General features: G+C 49.7%; 1 pseudogene; it reads left to right on the forward strand.

The window, feature by feature from the left end:
* Nucleotides 1-1,374: 1,374 nt before the first annotated feature.
* Nucleotides 1,375-18,504, forward strand: LOC142188575 (uncharacterized; annotated as a pseudogene).
* The last annotated feature ends 871 nt before the right edge of the window (nt 18,505-19,375 follow it).

A 19,375-nucleotide genomic window follows, 5' to 3' on the forward strand; every position in this document is an offset into this window, starting at 1 on the left:
TCCTGTAGATACAACACCGTTGGACATCCTGTAGATACAACACTGGTGGACATCTTGTAGATACAACACTGGTGGACATCCTGTAGATACAACACTGGTGGACGTCCTGTAGATATTGTTGTACTTTCTACATCTTGACTGATCAGCCCCAGACACGTTGTCTTCACTTCTCGATATGTGGTCAGATCACTTCCAGACCAGGATTTATACTCATTAAGTGACATCATTGAACCAAGAGGCCCCCAGATTTATCTGGACAGCACTTCTCTGTCTCTGGCCATTTTTGTGCTGACTCTGACATGTTTCCTTCTCACATATTTACATAAAATCAGATACCTTGTGACCCATCTGATGACCTATTGGGCCACCTAATGTAGGAAACAGAAGATGGACTGAGATGACACAAATAATAAAGGTGAAGGTCCAAATTATCACAATGGGATCCACAAGCTCAGGATCTCTGACTGTAGCTCCTACGCAATATATCGGACTCATCAGTCTTTGGAAATGGGTTCCATGAATGGGAGACTTTGTTGTAATCACTCAAAAAAGAAAAAATTGCGGAGAACAAGGTATAAAGCACATATCAGATGAATAGTATCGAAAAGGATAAACAATCCATAATATGTATAAAAATATATCAAGTTTATTAAATAAATATGACAAAATATAAAACAAAGCAGCAGGGCAAGATGTTACAAGGACAAAAGAATGATATAGGATATATCACACTAGCGTATACTGTATCCAGAATACCACACACCAATATAATCTAGGCGGTACAATAATCCTAATAGGCAAGAGATGAACACCTAAATATGGTGCCCACCACTATAAATAAATATATGAAACCCCTAATGTCAGACTAGGGCAGCAAATACTAGGCATATATATAATAAGCCATATGTGAATCACAAATGGCAATCCACAATTCCTGAGGGAAACAAGATATATAACCCTACATATATATGCTTTGTTGTAATGTCCCAAATCCCTTTCTAATGTTACCCAGTTCCATAGCAGGCCGTGGTCCTAGATATACTGATGAAGCAGATCTGAGGGTATCTGGCACTGCATCCTCATATCCCAGTATGTCACACACAACCTACCCCTGCTTTACCCTAGAGGGGGGTTCTCAGAGAAGCATCATTGTCCCAGTAAGTGGGAGTCTCCAAGGATGGGGCAGCAGTGACTTTATCGGTAGGATATTGGACACACGTCAGGAATACTGGTATCACTGTGAGTAGAAACAATGGCCGCCCCTAGAGGTGTATGACAGAGTGGACTATAGGTTGGACGTGTTGACCTGGTGTCTTCATCCAACCCCATCTGCTATGTAACTTGTATGAATGCAGTGACTGACCTACAGTAAACATGCAGAACGTTGTCGGTCACATCTATAGGAAGGATTCTGTAGGGTGTTGTGTACAGAATATTCAGACTTATGTATCTTATCAGACCTGTAACCTGTACATTATACTCCTCTTCTCGGCGGTGTCTCTGACCAGTAACACATCCGGAGCACTCTGGGACGGACAGGACTCGGTGTCTCTCTATTGTACAGCTCAGGGGTCAAACATCACCTTCACCTGGAGAATGAATGGACTTCTAGTGTCCTCCAACCCTTAATATTACATTACTGGGGGGGAATCTCCTCCGACCTCCACTCTCACCATCAGCCCCATCTCCAGGTTCAACAACAGAAACTTCACCTGTACAGCAACCAACAGGCTGAACAGTCAGATCAGCAACGTCGTGAGACTCCATATCAATTGTGAGTTATGTTGTAAGGCTCGGCTTAGACATCTGCTTACCGGAGTCATCCTCACTGGTTGGCCATCTTCAGCAGCTCCAGCTACATATAACATTCTTTATATTATACATCTTACAGGGTATCCAGAGGGCGACATCATCTGCACTGCCAAACAAGGCCCGAACCAGTCCACACAAATCGGCTGCTCGTGGCCAGGAGGAAATCCTGCAGCCAACGTGACCATGTCCTACAGCAACATAACACAGACGGAGAGTGAAGAAGTCTACAGAGATGTGTCTGATATCGCTCAAGGCTCCGTTTTGACCTGTCATGGTGACCAGCTGGGAAGGACCTAGAGTTGTGCAATATTAGTTTGTAAGTTCTTCTATTGAAAGTTGTGTAATTGCAATAATAACATAATCAGAGCAATAAAGGAGCAGAGAATATGGCGGGGCATAGACTAGACAGGTATGGAAGTCTCCCAGACCTGGAGCTCGTCCTTTATACCAGCCAGTGAGATCTCCAGTTCTGCCAACCATGTCACCCATTATTAGTCCACACCAGGTGACGGGGACTCTGCGGACGTTCAATGTGGGTGGAATAGTACATGGGCAATGACCAGCATAAGCTTTAGGGGTGTGGAACCTATGTGGCCTATTAGGGTGCTGGGGCAAAGAAGGATGAAGCTCATGGCTCCAAACGAGACCTCAAACCTTCTACAAGAACCCCTCCTGCTTACACAACATCCATAGAAGATGTCAGTCACTGACGTCCAGCACCTTCCATTAAGAGCTCTAGTTACACGGCCCCATCTACTTCTATCCCTCCCACTATCTCTGGCTCAGTTATCTTCCATCCTTTATTCTTCTCCCCGATTGATTTCCTTTCCGCTCCACCAATACCCCACTCACTTCCCCTAACCCCACATCCTTCACTCCCCCTCATAAACTTCACCAACTCTTGCTCTTCTTCCTCTCCTCCCACTTACCCCCACTCCCTGTCCTCTAACGACCGCACCTCCTCTCATTCTGCCTCCTTAACTCCCTCTCCTCCATTCACTAGCCCTGAAGATACATAAGTGATTTAGCGGAATCTGGATAAACATATAGCTGGGATGATTTAGGAAAACCTGCACTTGCAGGGGGTTGGACGCGATGGCCCTTGAGGTCCCTTCCAACTCTACCATAAGAAAAAAAAAAAAATTCTATTTATGGTGACACTATAACCTATCTATCTGCAGGGCTGGGGTTATATGCTGGTTCTGGTGACAGTAACCTATCTATCTGCAGGGCTGGGGTGATATGCTGGTTCTGGTGACACTAACCTATCTATCTGCAGGGCTGGGGTGATGTGCTGGTTCTGGTGACAGTAGCCTATCTATCTGCAGGGCTGGGGTGATATGCTGGTTCTGGTGACAGTAACCTATCTATCTGCAGGGCTGGGGTGATATGCTGGTTCTGGTGACAGTAACCTATCTATCTGCAGGGCTGGGGTGATATACTGGGTCTGGTGACAGTAGCCTATCTATCTGCAGGGCTGGGGTGATATGCTGGTTCTGGTGACAGTAACCTATCTATCTGCAGGGCTGGGGTGATATGCTGGTTCTGGTGACAGTAACCTATCTATCTGCAGGGCTGGGGTGATGTGCTGGTTCTGGTGACAGTAACCTATCTATCTGCAGGGCTGGGGTGATATACTGGGTCTGGTGACAGTAGCCTATCTATCTGCAGGGCTGGGGTAATATGCTGGTTCTGGTGACAGTAACCTATCTATCTGCAGGACTGGGGTGATATGCTGGTTCTGGTGACAGTAACCTATCTGCAGGGCTGGGGTGATATGCTGGTTCTGGTGACAGTAACCTATCTATCTGCAGGGCTGGGGTGATATGCTGGTTCTGGTGACAGTAACCTATCTATCTGCAGGACTGGGGTGATATGCTGGTTCTGGTGACAGTAACCTATCTGCAGGGCTGGGGTGATATGCTGGTTCTGGTGACAGTAACCTATCTATCTGCAGGGCTGGGGTGATATGCTGGTTCTGGTGACAGTAACCTATCTATCTGCAGGACTGGGGTGATATGCTGGTTCTGGTGACAGTAACCTATCTGCAGGGCTGGGGTGATATGCTGGTTCTGGTGACAGTAACCTATCTATCTGCAGGGCTGGGGTGATATGCTGGTTCTGGTGACAGTAACCTATCTATCTGCAGGACTGGGGTGATATGCTGGTTCTGGTGACAGTAACCTATCTATCTGCAGGGCTGGGGTGATATGCTGGGTCTGGTGACAGTAACCTATCTATCTGCAGGACTGGGGTGATATGCTGGTTCTGGTGACAGTAACCTATCTATCTGCAGGGCTGGGGTGATATACTGGGTCTGGTGACAGTAGCCTATCTATCTGCAGGGCTGGGGTGATATGCTGGTTCTGGTGACAGTAACCTATCTATCTGCAGGGCTGGGGTGATATGCTGGTTCTGGTGACAGTAACCTATCTATCTGTAGGGCTGGGGTGATGTGCTGGTTCTGGTGACAGTAACCTATCTATCTGCAGGGCTGGGGTGATATACTGGGTCTGGTGACAGTAGCCTATCTATCTGCAGGGCTGGGGTGATATGCTGGTTCTGGTGACAGTAACCTATCTATCTGCAGGACTGGGGTGATATGCTGGTTCTGGTGACAGTAACCTATCTGCAGGGCTGGGGTGATATGCTGGTTCTGGTGACAGTAACCTATCTATCTGCAGGGCTGGGGTGATATGCTGGTTCTGGTGACAGTAACCTATCTATCTGCAGGGCTGGGGTGATATGCTGGTTCTGGTGACAGTAACCTATCTATCTGCAGGGCTGGGGTGATGTGCTGGTTCTGGTGACAGTAACCTATCTATATGCAGGGCTGGGGTGATATTCTGGTTCTGGTGACAGTAACCTATCTATCTGCAGGGCTGGGGTGATATGCTGGTTCTGGTGACAGTAACCTCTCTATCTGCAGGGCAGGGGTGATATGCTGGTTCTGGTGACAGTAACCTATCTATCTGTAGGGCTGGGGTGATATGCTTGTTCTGTTGAGAGTAACCTATCTATCTGCAGGACTGGGGTGATATGCTGGTTCTGGTGACTGTAACCTATCTATCTGCAGGGCCGGGGTGATATGCTGGTTCTGGTGACAGTAACCTATCTATCTGCAGGGCCGGGGTGATATGCTGGTTCTGGTGACAGTAACCTATCTATCTGCAGGACTGGGGTGATATGCTAGTTCTGGTGACAGTAACCTATCTATCTGCAGGGCTGGGGTGATATGCTGGTTCTGGTGACAGTAACCTATCTATCTGCAGGGCTAAGGGTGATATGCTGGTTCTGGTGACTGTAACCTATCTATCTGCAGGGCTGGGGTGATATGCTGGTTCTGGTGACAGTAACCTATCTATCTGCAGGGCCGGGATGATATGCTGGTTCCGGTGACTGTAACCTATCTATCTGCAGGGCCGGGGTGATATGCTGGTTCTGGTGACAGTAACCTATCTATCTGCAGGACTGGGGTGATATGCTGGTTCTGGTGACAGTAACCTATCTATCTGCAGGGCTGGGGTGATATGCTGGTTCTGGTGACTGTAACCTATCTATCTGCAGGGCCGGGGTGATATGCTGGTTCTGGTGACAGTAACCTATCTATCTGCAGGGCTGGGGTGATATGCTGGTTCTGGTGACAGTAACCTATCTATCTGCAGGACTGGGGTGATATGCTGGTTCTGGTGACAGCAACCTATCTATCTGCAGGGCTGGGGTGATATGCTGGTTCCGGTGACAGTAACCTATCTATCTGCAGGGCTGGGGTGATATGTTGGTACTGTTGACACTAACCTATCTATATGCAGGACTGGGGTGATGTGCTGGTTCTGGTGACAGTAACCTATCTATCTGCAGGGCTGGGGTGATATGCTGGCTCTGGTGACAGTAACCTATCTATCTGCAGGGCTGTAGTGATATGCTGGCTCTGGTGACAGTAACCTCTCTATCTGCAGGGCAGGGGTGATATGCTGGTTCTGGTAACAGTAACCTATCTATCTGCAGAGCTGGGGTGATATGCTGGTTCTGGTGACAGTAACCTATCTATCTGCAGGGCTGTAGTGATATGCTGGATCTGGTGACAGTAACCTATCTATCTGCAGGGCTGGGGTGATATGCTGGTTCTGGTGACAGTAACCTATCTATCTGCAGGACTGGGGTGATATGCTGGCTCTGGTGACAGTAACCTATCTATCTGCAGAGCTGGGGTGATATGCTGGTTCTGGTGACAGTAACCTATCTATCTGCAGGGCTGTAGTGATATGCTGGTTCTGGTGACAGTAACCTATCTATCTGCAGGGCTGGGGTGATATGCTGGTTCTGGTGACAGTAACCTATCTATCTGCAGGACTGGGGTGATATGCTGGCTCTGGTGACAGTAACCTATCTATCTGCAGGGCTGTAGTGATATGCTGGCTCTGGTGACAGTAACCTCTCTATCTGCAGGGCAGGGGTGATATGCTGGTTCTGGTAACAGTAACCTATCTATCTGCAGAGCTGGGGTGATATGCTGGTTCTGGTGACAGTAACCTATCTATCTGCAGAGCTGGGGTGATATGCTGGTTCTGGTGAAAGTAACCTATCTATCTGCAGGGCTGGGGTGATATGCTGGTTCTGGTGACAGTAACCTATCTATCTGCAGGACTGGGGTGATATGCTGGTTCTGGTGACAGTAACCTATCTATCTGCAGGGCTGGGGTGATATGCTGGTTCTGGTGACAGTAACCTATCTATCTGCAGGGCTGGGGTGATATGTTGGTACTGTTGACACTAACCTATCTATCTGCAGGGCTGGGTGATATGCTGGTTCTGGTGACAGTAACCTATCTATCTGCAGGGCTGGGGTGATATGCTGGTTCTGGTGACAGTAACCTATCTATCTGCAGGGCTGAGGTGATATGCTGGTTCTGGTGACAGTAACCTATCTATCTGCAGGGCTGGGGTGATATGCTGGTTCTGGTGACAGTAACCTATCTATCTGCAGGGCTGGGGTGATATGTTGGTACTGTTGACACTAACCTATCTATCTGCAGGGCTGGGTGATATGCTGGTTCTGGTGACAGTAACCTATCTATCTGCAGGGCTGGGGTGATATGCTGGTTCTGGTGACAGTAACCTATCTATCTGCAGGGCTGTAGTGATATGCTGGTTCTGGTGACAGTAACCTATCTATCTGCAGGGCTGGGGTGATATGCTGGTTCTGGTGACAGTAACCTATCTATCTGCAGGGCTGGGGTGATATGCTGGTTCTGGTGACAGTAACCTATCTATCTGCAGGGCTGGGGTGATATGCTGGGTCTGGTGACAGTAACCTATCTATCTGCAGGACTGGGGTGATATGCTGGTTCTGGTGACAGTAACCTATCTATCTGCAGGGCTGGGGTGATATACTGGGTCTGGTGACAGTAGCCTATCTATCTGCAGGGCTGGGGTGATATGCTGGTTCTGGTGACAGTAACCTATCTATCTGCAGGGCTGGGGTGATATGCTGGTTCTGGTGACAGTAACCTATCTATCTGCAGGGCTGGGGTGATGTGCTGGTTCTGGTGACAGTAACCTATCTATCTGCAGGGCTGGGGTGATATACTGGGTCTGGTGACAGTAGCCTATCTATCTGCAGGGCTGGGGTAATATGCTGGTTCTGGTGACAGTAACCTATCTATCTGCAGGACTGGGGTGATATGCTGGTTCTGGTGACAGTAACCTATCTGCAGGGCTGGGGTGATATGCTGGTTCTGGTGACAGTAACCTATCTATCTGCAGGGCTGGGGTGATATGCTGGTTCTGGTGACAGTAACCTATCTATCTGCAGGACTGGGGTGATATGCTGGTTCTGGTGACAGTATCCTATCTGCAGGGCTGGGGTGATATGCTGGTTCTGGTGACAGTAACCTATCTATCTGCAGGGCTGGGGTGATATGTTGGTACTGTTGACACTAACCTATCTATCTGCAGGGCTGGGTGATATGCTGGTTCTGGTGACAGTAACCTATCTATCTGCAGGGCTGGGGTGATATGCTGGTTCTGGTGACAGTAACCTATCTATCTGCAGGGCTGTAGTGATATGCTGGTTCTGGTGACAGTAACCTATCTATCTGCAGGGCTGGGGTGATATGCTGGTTCTGGTGACAGTAACCTATCTATCTGCAGGGCTGGGGTGATATGCTGGTTCTGGTGACAGTAACCTATCTATCTGCAGGGCTGGGGTGATATGCTGGGTCTGGTGACAGTAACCTATCTATCTGCAGGACTGGGGTGATATGCTGGTTCTGGTGACAGTAACCTATCTATCTGCAGGGCTGGGGTGATATACTGGGTCTGGTGACAGTAGCCTATCTATCTGCAGGGCTGGGGTGATATGCTGGTTCTGGTGACAGTAACCTATCTATCTGCAGGGCTGGGGTGATATGCTGGTTCTGGTGACAGTAACCTATCTATCTGCAGGGCTGGGGTGATGTGCTGGTTCTGGTGACAGTAACCTATCTATCTGCAGGGCTGGGGTGATATACTGGGTCTGGTGACAGTAGCCTATCTATCTGCAGGGCTGGGGTAATATGCTGGTTCTGGTGACAGTAACCTATCTATCTGCAGGACTGGGGTGATATGCTGGTTCTGGTGACAGTAACCTATCTATCTGCAGGGCTGGGGTGATATACTGGGTCTGGTGACAGTAGCCTATCTATCTGCAGGGCTGGGGTGATATGCTGGTTCTGGTGACAGTAACCTATCTATCTGCAGGGCTGGGGTGATATGCTGGTTCTGGTGACAGTAACCTATCTATCTGCAGGGCTGGGGTGATGTGCTGGTTCTGGTGACAGTAACCTATCTATCTGCAGGGCTGGGGTGATATACTGGGTCTGGTGACAGTAGCCTATCTATCTGCAGGGCTGGGGTAATATGCTGGTTCTGGTGACAGTAACCTATCTATCTGCAGGACTGGGGTGATATGCTGGTTCTGGTGACAGTAACCTATCTGCAGGGCTGGGGTGATATGCTGGTTCTGGTGACAGTAACCTATCTATCTGCAGGGCTGGGGTGATATGCTGGTTCTGGTGACAGTAACCTATCTATCTGCAGGACTGGGGTGATATGCTGGTTCTGGTGACAGTATCCTATCTGCAGGGCTGGGGTGATATGCTGGTTCTGGTGACAGTAACCTATCTATCTGCAGGGCTGGGGTGATATGTTGGTACTGTTGACACTAACCTATCTATCTGCAGGGCTGGGTGATATGCTGGTTCTGGTGACAGTAACCTATCTATCTGCAGGGCTGGGGTGATATGCTGGTTCTGGTGACAGTAACCTATCTATCTGCAGGGCTGTAGTGATATGCTGGTTCTGGTGACAGTAACCTATCTATCTGCAGGGCTGGGGTGATATGCTGGTTCTGGTGACAGTAACCTATCTATCTGCAGGGCTGGGGTGATATGCTGGTTCTGGTGACAGTAACCTATCTATCTGCAGGGCTGGGGTGATATGCTGGGTCTGGTGACAGTAACCTATCTATCTGCAGGACTGGGGTGATATGCTGGTTCTGGTGACAGTAACCTATCTATCTGCAGGGCTGGGGTGATATACTGGGTCTGGTGACAGTAGCCTATCTATCTGCAGGGCTGGGGTGATATGCTGGTTCTGGTGACAGTAACCTATCTATCTGCAGGGCTGGGGTGATATGCTGGTTCTGGTGACAGTAACCTATCTATCTGCAGGGCTGGGGTGATGTGCTGGTTCTGGTGACAGTAACCTATCTATCTGCAGGGCTGGGGTGATATACTGGGTCTGGTGACAGTAGCCTATCTATCTGCAGGGCTGGGGTAATATGCTGGTTCTGGTGACAGTAACCTATCTATCTGCAGGACTGGGGTGATATGCTGGTTCTGGTGACAGTAACCTATCTGCAGGGCTGGGGTGATATGCTGGTTCTGGTGACAGTAACCTATCTATCTGCAGGGCTGGGGTGATATGCTGGTTCTGGTGACAGTAACCTATCTATCTGCAGGACTGGGGTGATATGCTGGTTCTGGTGACAGTATCCTATCTGCAGGGCTGGGGTGATATGCTGGTTCTGGTGACAGTAACCTATCTATCTGCAGGGCTGGGGTGATATGCTGGTTCTGGTGACAGTAACCTATCTATCTGCAGGACTGGGGTGATATGCTGGTTCTGGTGACAGTAACCTATCTATCTGCAGGGCTGGGGTGATATGCTGGTTCTGGTGACAGTAACCTATCTATCTGCAGGGCTGGGGTGATATGCTGGTTCTGGTGACAGTAACCTATCTATCTGCAGGACTGGGGTGATATGCTGGTTCTGGTGACAGTAACCTATCTATCTGCAGGGCTGGGGTGATATGCTGGGTCTGGTGACAGTAACCTATCTATCTGCAGGACTGGGGTGATATGCTGGTTCTGGTGACAGTAACCTATCTATCTGCAGGGCTGGGGTGATATACTGGGTCTGGTGACAGTAGCCTATCTATCTGCAGGGCTGGGGTGATATGCTGGTTCTGGTGACAGTAACCTATCTATCTGCAGGGCTGGGGTGATATGCTGGTTCTGGTGACAGTAACCTATCTATCTGCAGGGCTGGGGTGATGTGCTGGTTCTGGTGACAGTAATCTATCTATCTGCAGGGCTGGGGTGATATACTGGGTCTGGTGACAGTAGCCTATCTATCTGCAGGGCTGGGGTGATATGCTGGTTCTGGTGACAGTAACCTATCTATCTGCAGGACTGGGGTGATATGCTGGTTCTGGTGACAGTAACCTATCTGCAGGGCTGGGGTGATATGCTGGTTCTGGTGACAGTAACCTATCTATCTGCAGGGCTGGGGTGATATGCTGGTTCTGGTGACAGTAACCTATCTATCTGCAGGGCTGGGGTGATATGCTGGTTCTGGTGACAGTAACCTATCTATCTGCAGGGCTGGGGTGATGTGCTGGTTCTGGTGACAGTAACCTATCTATATGCAGGGCTGGGGTGATATTCTGGTTCTGGTGACAGTAACCTATCTATCTGCAGGGCTGGGGTGATATGCTGGTTCTGGTGACAGTAACCTCTCTATCTGCAGGGCAGGGGTGATATGCTGGTTCTGGTGACAGTAACCTATCTATCTGTAGGGCTGGGGTGATATGCTTGTTCTGTTGAGAGTAACCTATCTATCTGCAGGACTGGGGTGATATGCTGGTTCTGGTGACTGTAACCTATCTATCTGCAGGGCCGGGGTGATATGCTGGTTCTGGTGACAGTAACCTATCTATCTGCAGGGCCGGGGTGATATGCTGGTTCTGGTGACAGTAACCTATCTATCTGCAGGACTGGGGTGATATGCTAGTTCTGGTGACAGTAACCTATCTATCTGCAGGGCTGGGGTGATATGCTGGTTCTGGTGACAGTAACCTATCTATCTGCAGGGCTGGGGTGATATGCTGGTTCTGGTGACTGTAACCTATCTATCTGCAGGGCCGGGGTGATATGCTGGTTCTGGTGACAGTAACCTATCTATCTGCAGGGCTGGGGTGATATGCTGGTTCTGGTGACTGTAACCTATCTATCTGCAGGACTGGGGTGATATGCTGGGTCTGGTGACAGTAAGCTATCTATCTGCAGGGCTGGGGTGATATGCTGGGTTTGGTGACAGTAACCTATCTATCTGCAGGGCTGGGGTGATATGCTGATTCTGGTGACAGTAACCTATCTATCTGCAGGACTGGGGTGATATGCTGGTTCTGGTGACAGTAACCTATCAATCTGCAGGGCTGGGGTGATGTGCTGGGTTTGGTGACAGTAACCTATCTATCTGCAGGGCTGGGGTGATATGCTGGTTCTGGTGACAGTAACCTATCTATCTGCAGGGCTGGGGTGATATGTTGGTACTGTTGACACTAACCTATCTATATGCAGGACTGGGGTGATGTGCTGGTTCTGGTGACAGTAACCTATCTATCTGCAGGGCTGGGGTGATATGCTGGCTCTGGTGACAGTAACCTATCTATCTGCAGGGCTGTAGTGATATGCTGGTTCTGGTGACAGTAACCTATCTATCTGCAGGGCTGTAGTGATATGCTGGTTCTGGTGACAGTAACCTATCTATCTGCAGGGCTGGGGTGATATGCTGGTTCTGGTGACAGTAACTTATCTATCTGCAGGACTGGGGTGATATGCTGGCTCTGGTGACAGTAACCTATCTATCTGCAGAGCTGGGGTGATATGCTGGTTCTGGTGACAGTAACCTATCTATCTGCAGGGCTGTAGTGATATGCTGGTTCTGGTGACAGTAACCTATCTATCTGCAGGGCTGGGGTGATATGCTGGTTCTGGTGACAGTAACCTATCTATCTGCAGGACTGGGGTGATATGCTGGCTCTGGTGACAGTAACCTATCTATCTGCAGGGCTGTAGTGATATGCTGGCTCTGGTGACAGTAACCTCTCTATCTGCAGGGCAGGGGTGATATGCTGGTTCTGGTAACAGTAACCTATCTATCTGCAGAGCTGGGGTGATATGCTGGTTCTGGTGACAGTAACCTATCTATCTGCAGAGCTGGGGTGATATGCTGGTTCTGGTGACAGTAACCTATCTATCTGCAGGGCTGGGGTGATATGCTGGTTCTGGTGACAGTAACCTATCTATCTGCAGGACTGGGGTGATATGCTGGTTCTGGTGACAGTAACCTATCTATCTGCAGGGCTGGGGTGATATGCTGGTTCTGGTGACAGTAACCTATCTATCTGCAGGGCTGGGGTGATATGTTGGTACTGTTGACACTAACCTATCTATCTGCAGGGCTGGGTGATATGCTGGTTCTGGTGACAGTAACCTATCTATCTGCAGGGCTGGGGTGATATGCTGGTTCTGGTGACAGTAACCTATCTATCTGCAGGGCTGAGGTGATATGCTGGTTCTGGTGACAGTAACCTATCTATCTGCAGGGCTGGGGTGATATGCTGGTTCTGGTGACAGTAACTTATCTATCTGCAGGGCTGGGGTGATATGTTGGTACTGTTGACACTAACCTATCTATCTGCAGGGCTGGGTGATATGCTGGTTCTGGTGACAGTAACCTATCTATCTGCAGGGCTGGGGTGATATGCTGGTTCTGGTGACAGTAACCTATCTATCTGCATGGCTGTAGTGATATGCTGGTTCTGGTGACAGTAACCTATCTATCTGCAGGGCTGGGGTGATATGCTGGTTCTGGTGACAGTAACCTATCTATCTGCAGGGCTGGGGTGATATGCTGGTTCTGGTGACAGTAACCTATCTATCTGCAGGGCTGGGGTGATATGCTGGGTCTGGTGACAGTAACCTATCTATCTGCAGGACTGGGGTGATATGCTGGTTCTGGTGACAGTAACCTATCTATCTGCAGGGCTGGGGTGATATACTGGGTCTGGTGACAGTAGCCTATCTATCTGCAGGGCTGGGGTGATATGCTGGTTCTGGTGACAGTAACCTATCTATCTGCAGGGCTGGGGTGATATGCTGGTTCTGGTGACAGTAACCTATCTATCTGCAGGGCTGGGGTGATGTGCTGGTTCTGGTGACAGTAACCTATCTATCTGCAGGGCTGGGGTGATATACTGGGTCTGGTGACAGTAGCCTATCTATCTGCAGGGCTGGGGTAATATGCTGGTTCTGGTGACAGTAACCTATCTATCTGCAGGACTGGGGTGATATGCTGGTTCTGGTGACAGTAACCTATCTGCAGGGCTGGGGTGATATGCTGGTTCTGGTGACAGTAACCTATCTATCTGCAGGGCTGGGGTGATATGCTGGTTCTGGTGACAGTAACCTATCTATCTGCAGGACTGGGGTGATATGCTGGTTCTGGTGACAGTATCCTATCTGCAGGGCTGGGGTGATATGCTGGTTCTGGTGACAGTAACCTATCTATCTGCAGGGCTGGGGTGATATGCTGGTTCTGGTGACAGTAACCTATCTATCTGCAGGACTGGGGTGATATGCTGGTTCTGGTGACAGTAACCTATCTATCTGCAGGGCTGGGGTGATATGCTGGTTCTGGTGACAGTAACCTATCTATCTGCAGGGCTGGGGTGATATGCTGGTTCTGGTGACAGTAACCTATCTATCTGCAGGACTGGGGTGATATGCTGGTTCTGGTGACAGTAACCTATCTATCTGCAGGGCTGGGGTGATATGCTGGGTCTGGTGACAGTAACCTATCTATCTGCAGGACTGGGGTGATATGCTGGTTCTGGTGACAGTAACCTATCTATCTGCAGGGCTGGGGTGATATACTGGGTCTGGTGACAGTAGCCTATCTATCTGCAGGGCTGGGGTGATATGCTGGTTCTGGTGACAGTAACCTATCTATCTGCAGGGCTGGGGTGATATGCTGGTTCTGGTGACAGTAACCTATCTATCTGCAGGGCTGGGGTGATGTGCTGGTTCTGGTGACAGTAATCTATCTATCTGCAGGGCTGGGGTGATATACTGGGTCTGGTGACAGTAGCCTATCTATCTGCAGGGCTGGGGTGATATGCTGGTTCTGGTGACAGTAACCTATCTATCTGCAGGACTGGGGTGATATGCTGGTTCTGGTGACAGTAACCTATCTGCAGGGCTGGGGTGATATGCTGGTTCTGGTGACAGTAACCTATCTATCTGCAGGGCTGGGGTGATATGCTGGTTCTGGTGACAGTAACCTATCTATCTGCAGGGCTGGGGTGATATGCTGGTTCTGGTGACAGTAACCTATCTATCTGCAGGGCTGGGGTGATATTCTGGTTCTGGTGACAGTAACCTATCTATCTGCAGGGCTGGGGTGATATGCTGGTTCTGGTGACAGTAACCTCTCTATCTGCAGGGCAGGGGTGATATGCTGGTTCTGGTGACAGTAACCTATCTATCTGTAGGGCTGGGGTGATATGCTTGTTCTGTTGAGAGTAACCTATCTATCTGCAGGACTGGGGTGATATGCTGGTTCTGGTGACTGTAACCTATCTATCTGCAGGGCCGGGGTGATATGCTGGTTCTGGTGACAGTAACCTATCTATCTGCAGGGCCGGGGTGATATGCTGGTTCTGGTGACAGTAACCTATCTATCTGCAGGACTGGGGTGATATGCTAGTTCTGGTGACAGTAACCTATCTATCTGCAGGGCTGGGGTGATATGCTGGTTCTGGTGACAGTAACCTATCTATCTGCAGGGCTGGGGTGATATGCTGGTTCTGGTGACTGTAACCTATCTATCTGCAGGGCCGGGGTGATATGCTGGTTCTGGTGACAGTAACCTATCTATCTGCAGGGCTGGGGTGATATGCTGGTTCTGGTGACTGTAACCTATCTATCTGCAGGACTGGGGTGATATGCTGGGTCTGGTGACAGTAAGCTATCTATCTGCAGGGCTGGGGTGATATGCTGGGTTTGGTGACAGTAACCTATCTATCTGCAGGGCTGGGGTGATATGCTGATTCTGGTGACAGTAACCTATCTATCTGCAGGACTGGGGTGATATGCTGGTTCTGGTGACAGTAACCTATCAATCTGCAGGGCTGGGGTGATGTGCTGGGTTTGGTGACAGTAACCTATCTATCTGCAGGGCTGGGGTGATATGCTGGTTCTGGTGACAGTAACCTATCTATCTGCAGGGCTGGGGTGATATGTTGGTACTGTTGACACTAACCTATCTATATGCAGGACTGGGGTGATGTGCTGGTTCTGGTGACAGTAACCTATCTATCTGCAGGGCTGGGGTGATATGCTGGCTCTGGTGACAGTAACCTATCTATCTGCAGGGCTGTAGTGATATGCTGGTTCTGGTGACAGTAACCTATCTATCTGCAGGGCTGTAGTGATATGCTGGTTCTGGTGACAGTAACCTATCTATCTGCAGGGCTGGGGTGATATGCTGGTTCTGGTGACAGTAACTTATCTATCTGCAGGACTGGGGTGATATGCTGGCTCTGGTGACAGTAACCTATCTATCTGCAGAGCTGGGGTGATATGCTGGTTCTGGTGACAGTAACCTATCTATCTGCAGGGCTGTAGTGATATGCTGGTTCTGGTGACAGTAACCTATCTATCTGCAGGGCTGGGGTGATATGCTGGTTCTGGTGACAGTAACCTATCTATCTGCAGGACTGGGGTGATATGCTGGCTCTGGTGACAGTAACCTATCTATCTGCAGGGCTGTAGTGATATGCTGGCTCTGGTGACAGTAACCTCTCTATCTGCAGGGCAGGGGTGATATGCTGGTTCTGGTAACAGTAACCTATCTATCTGCAGAGCTGGGGTGATATGCTGGTTCTGGTGACAGTAACCTATCTATCTGCAGAGCTGGGGTGATATGCTGGTTCTGGTGACAGTAACCTATCTATCTGCAGGGCTGGGGTGATATGCTGGTTCTGGTGACAGTAACCTATCTATCTGCAGGACTGGGGTGATATGCTGGTTCTGGTGACAGTAACCTATCTATCTGCAGGGCTGGGGTGATATGCTGGTTCTGGTGACAGTAACCTATCTATCTGCAGGGCTGGGGTGATATGTTGGTACTGTTGACACTAACCTATCTATCTGCAGGGCTGGGTGATATGCTGGTTCTGGTGACAGTAACCTATCTATCTGCAGGGCTGGGGTGATATGCTGGTTCTGGTGACAGTAACCTATCTATCTGCAGGGCTGGGGTGATATGCTGGTTCTGGTGACAGTAACCTATCTATCTGCAGGGCTGGGGTGATATGCTGGTTCTGGTGACAGTAACCTATCTATCTGCAGGGCTGGGGTGATATGTTGGTACTGTTGACACTAACCTATCTATCTGCAGGGCTGGGTGATATGCTGGTTCTGGTGACAGTAACCTATCTATCTGCAGGGCTGGGGTGATATGCTGGTTCTGGTGACAGTAACCTATCTATCTGCAGGGCTGTAGTGATATGCTGGTTCTGGTGACAGTAACCTATCTATCTGCAGGGCTGGGGTGATATGCTGGTTCTGGTGACAGTAACCTATCTATCTGCAGGGCTGGGGTGATATGCTGGTTCTGGTGACAGTAACCTATCTATCTGCAGGGCTGGGGTGATATGCTGGTTCTGGTGACAGTAACCTATCTATCTGCAGGGCTGGGGTGATATGCTTGTTCTGGGGACAGTAACCTATCTATCTGCAGGGCTGGGGTGATATGCTGGTTCTGGTGACACTAACCTATCTATCTGCAGGGCTGGGGTGATATGCTGGTTCTGGTGACAGTAACCTATCTATCTGCAGGGCTGGGGTGATATGCTGGTTCTGGTGACAGTAACCTATCTATCTGTAGGGCTGGGGTGATATGCTGGTTCTGGTGACAGTAACCTATCTATCTGCAGGGCTGGGGTGATATGCTGGTTCTGGTGACAGTAACCTATCTATCTGCAGGGCTGGGGTGATATGCTGGTTCTGGTGACAGTAACCTATCTATCTGCAGGGCTGGGGTGATATGCTGGTTCTGGTGACAGTAACCTATCTATCTGCAGGGCTGGGGTGATGTGCTGGGTCTGGTGACAGTAACCTATCTATCTGCAGGGCTGGGGTGATATGCTGGTTCTGGTGACAGTAACCTATCTATCTGTAGGGCTGGGGTGATATGCTGGTTCTGGTGACAGTAACCTATCTATCTGCAGGACTGGGGTGATATACTGGTTCTGGTGACTGTAACCTATCTATCTGCAGGGCTGGGGTGATATGCTGGTTCTGGTGACTGTAACCTATCTATCTGCAGGGCTGGGGTGATATGCTGGGTTTGGTGACAGTAACCTATCTATCTGCAGGGCTGGGGTGATATGCTGATTCTGGTGACAGTAACCTATCTATCTGCAGGACTGGGGTGATATGCTGGTTCTGGTGACAGTAACCTATCTATCTGCAGGGCTGGGGTGATGTGCTGGGTTTGGTGACAGTAACCTATCTATCTGCAGGGCTGGGGTGATATGCTGGTTCTGGTGACAGTAACCTATCTATCTGCAGGGCTGGGGTGATATGCTGGTTCTGGTGACAGTAACCTATCTATCTGCAGGGCTGGGGTGATGTGCTGGGTCTGGTGACAGTAACCTATCTATCTGCAGGACTGGGGTGATATGCTGGTTCTGGTGACAGTAACCTATCTATCTGCAGGACTGGGGTGATATACTGGTTCTGGTGACTGTAACCTATCTATCTGCAGGGCTGGGGTGATATGCTGGTTCTGGTGACTGTAACCTATCTATCTGCAGGGCTGGGGTGATATGCTGGGTTTGGTGACAGTAACCTATCTATCTGCAGGGCTGGGGTGATATGCCGGTTCTGCTGACAGTAACCTATCTATCTGCAGGGCTGGGGGGATATACTGGGGTTTGGTGACAGTAACCTATCTATTTGCAGGACTGGTAAAAGACTCTCTCTAAATGTGATTGGTTATTAATCTCCAGTCCTGATGTAGTGGCGCCCCCTTTGCCCCCTCCTCAGCATTACACTACAGCCATCAGTGAATCCCCTTTCTCCTCTGTCCCAGTCTACACGGCGCAGTTTACACCTCAGAATGAGATATTTCCTGCACATTTCTTAGTAACTCTGGTGTCTTCTCTGTTTTTGTTCCGCAGATTCTGATTCTACTCCAGGCCTGAGCGGCGGCGCCATCGCTGGGATTGTGATTGGATCAGTCGCCGGTGTTGTCATCATTGGTGTCATTGTGTATTTCATTGTGAAGAGGCAATAAAGGATGTGACTGTCATCTGTCCATGAATCCCCAGCCGGCACAGTCACAGCAGAGCCAACCACAGCGCCCTCTACATGCATGTGGCTGCACCTGGTACTACAGCTCAGTCAATTGCTGATGGCCAAGGTGCAGTACCAGAAACAGCCACGTGGAGGACAGTGGAGCTGTGCTGGTTACTGCACTGAAGTCTTCACATCACAGGATGTCGATAGTCACATCTTTATAGTTTATTCTAAGAATATTTACTTATCCTGCCAAAGAAACCTCAGTCAGAAGAATTTATGAACCGATCCACTCCAGTTCTCTGGCATACAGGGGCGCTCATGCATTATTGTCATTGGCTATATCCTGCAGCAGGGTTGTGCCATATCCAGAGTGGGGTTGAGTGCGGAATGGGGGAGCTCACTGACTGCAGTCACCACTAGGGGGAGCTCACTGTCTGCAGTCACCACTAGGGGAGTTCACTGACTGCAGTCGCCACTAGGGGGAGTTCACTGTCTGCAGCCACCACTAGGGGGAGCTCACTGACTGCAGCCACCACTAGGGGGAGCTCACTGTCTGCAGTCACCACTAGGAGGAGCTCACTAACTGCAGCCACCACTAGAGGGAGCTCATTCTCTGCAGCCACCACTAGAGGGAGCTCATTCTCTGCAGTCACCACTAGGAGGAGCTCACTGTCTGCAGTCACCACTAGGGGGAGCTCACTGTCTGCAGTCACCACTAGGGGGAGCTCACTGTCTGCAGTCACCACTAGAGGGAGTTCACTGTCTGCAGTCACAACTAGGGGGAGCTCACTGTCTGCAGTCACCACTAGGGGGAGCTCACTGTCTGCAGTCACCACTAGGGGAAGCTCACAGTCTGCAGTCACCAC

Source organism: Leptodactylus fuscus, unplaced genomic scaffold, assembly GCF_031893055.1.
Source record: "Leptodactylus fuscus isolate aLepFus1 unplaced genomic scaffold, aLepFus1.hap2 HAP2_SCAFFOLD_54, whole genome shotgun sequence".
NCBI classification, from domain to species: domain Eukaryota; kingdom Metazoa; phylum Chordata; class Amphibia; order Anura; family Leptodactylidae; genus Leptodactylus; species Leptodactylus fuscus.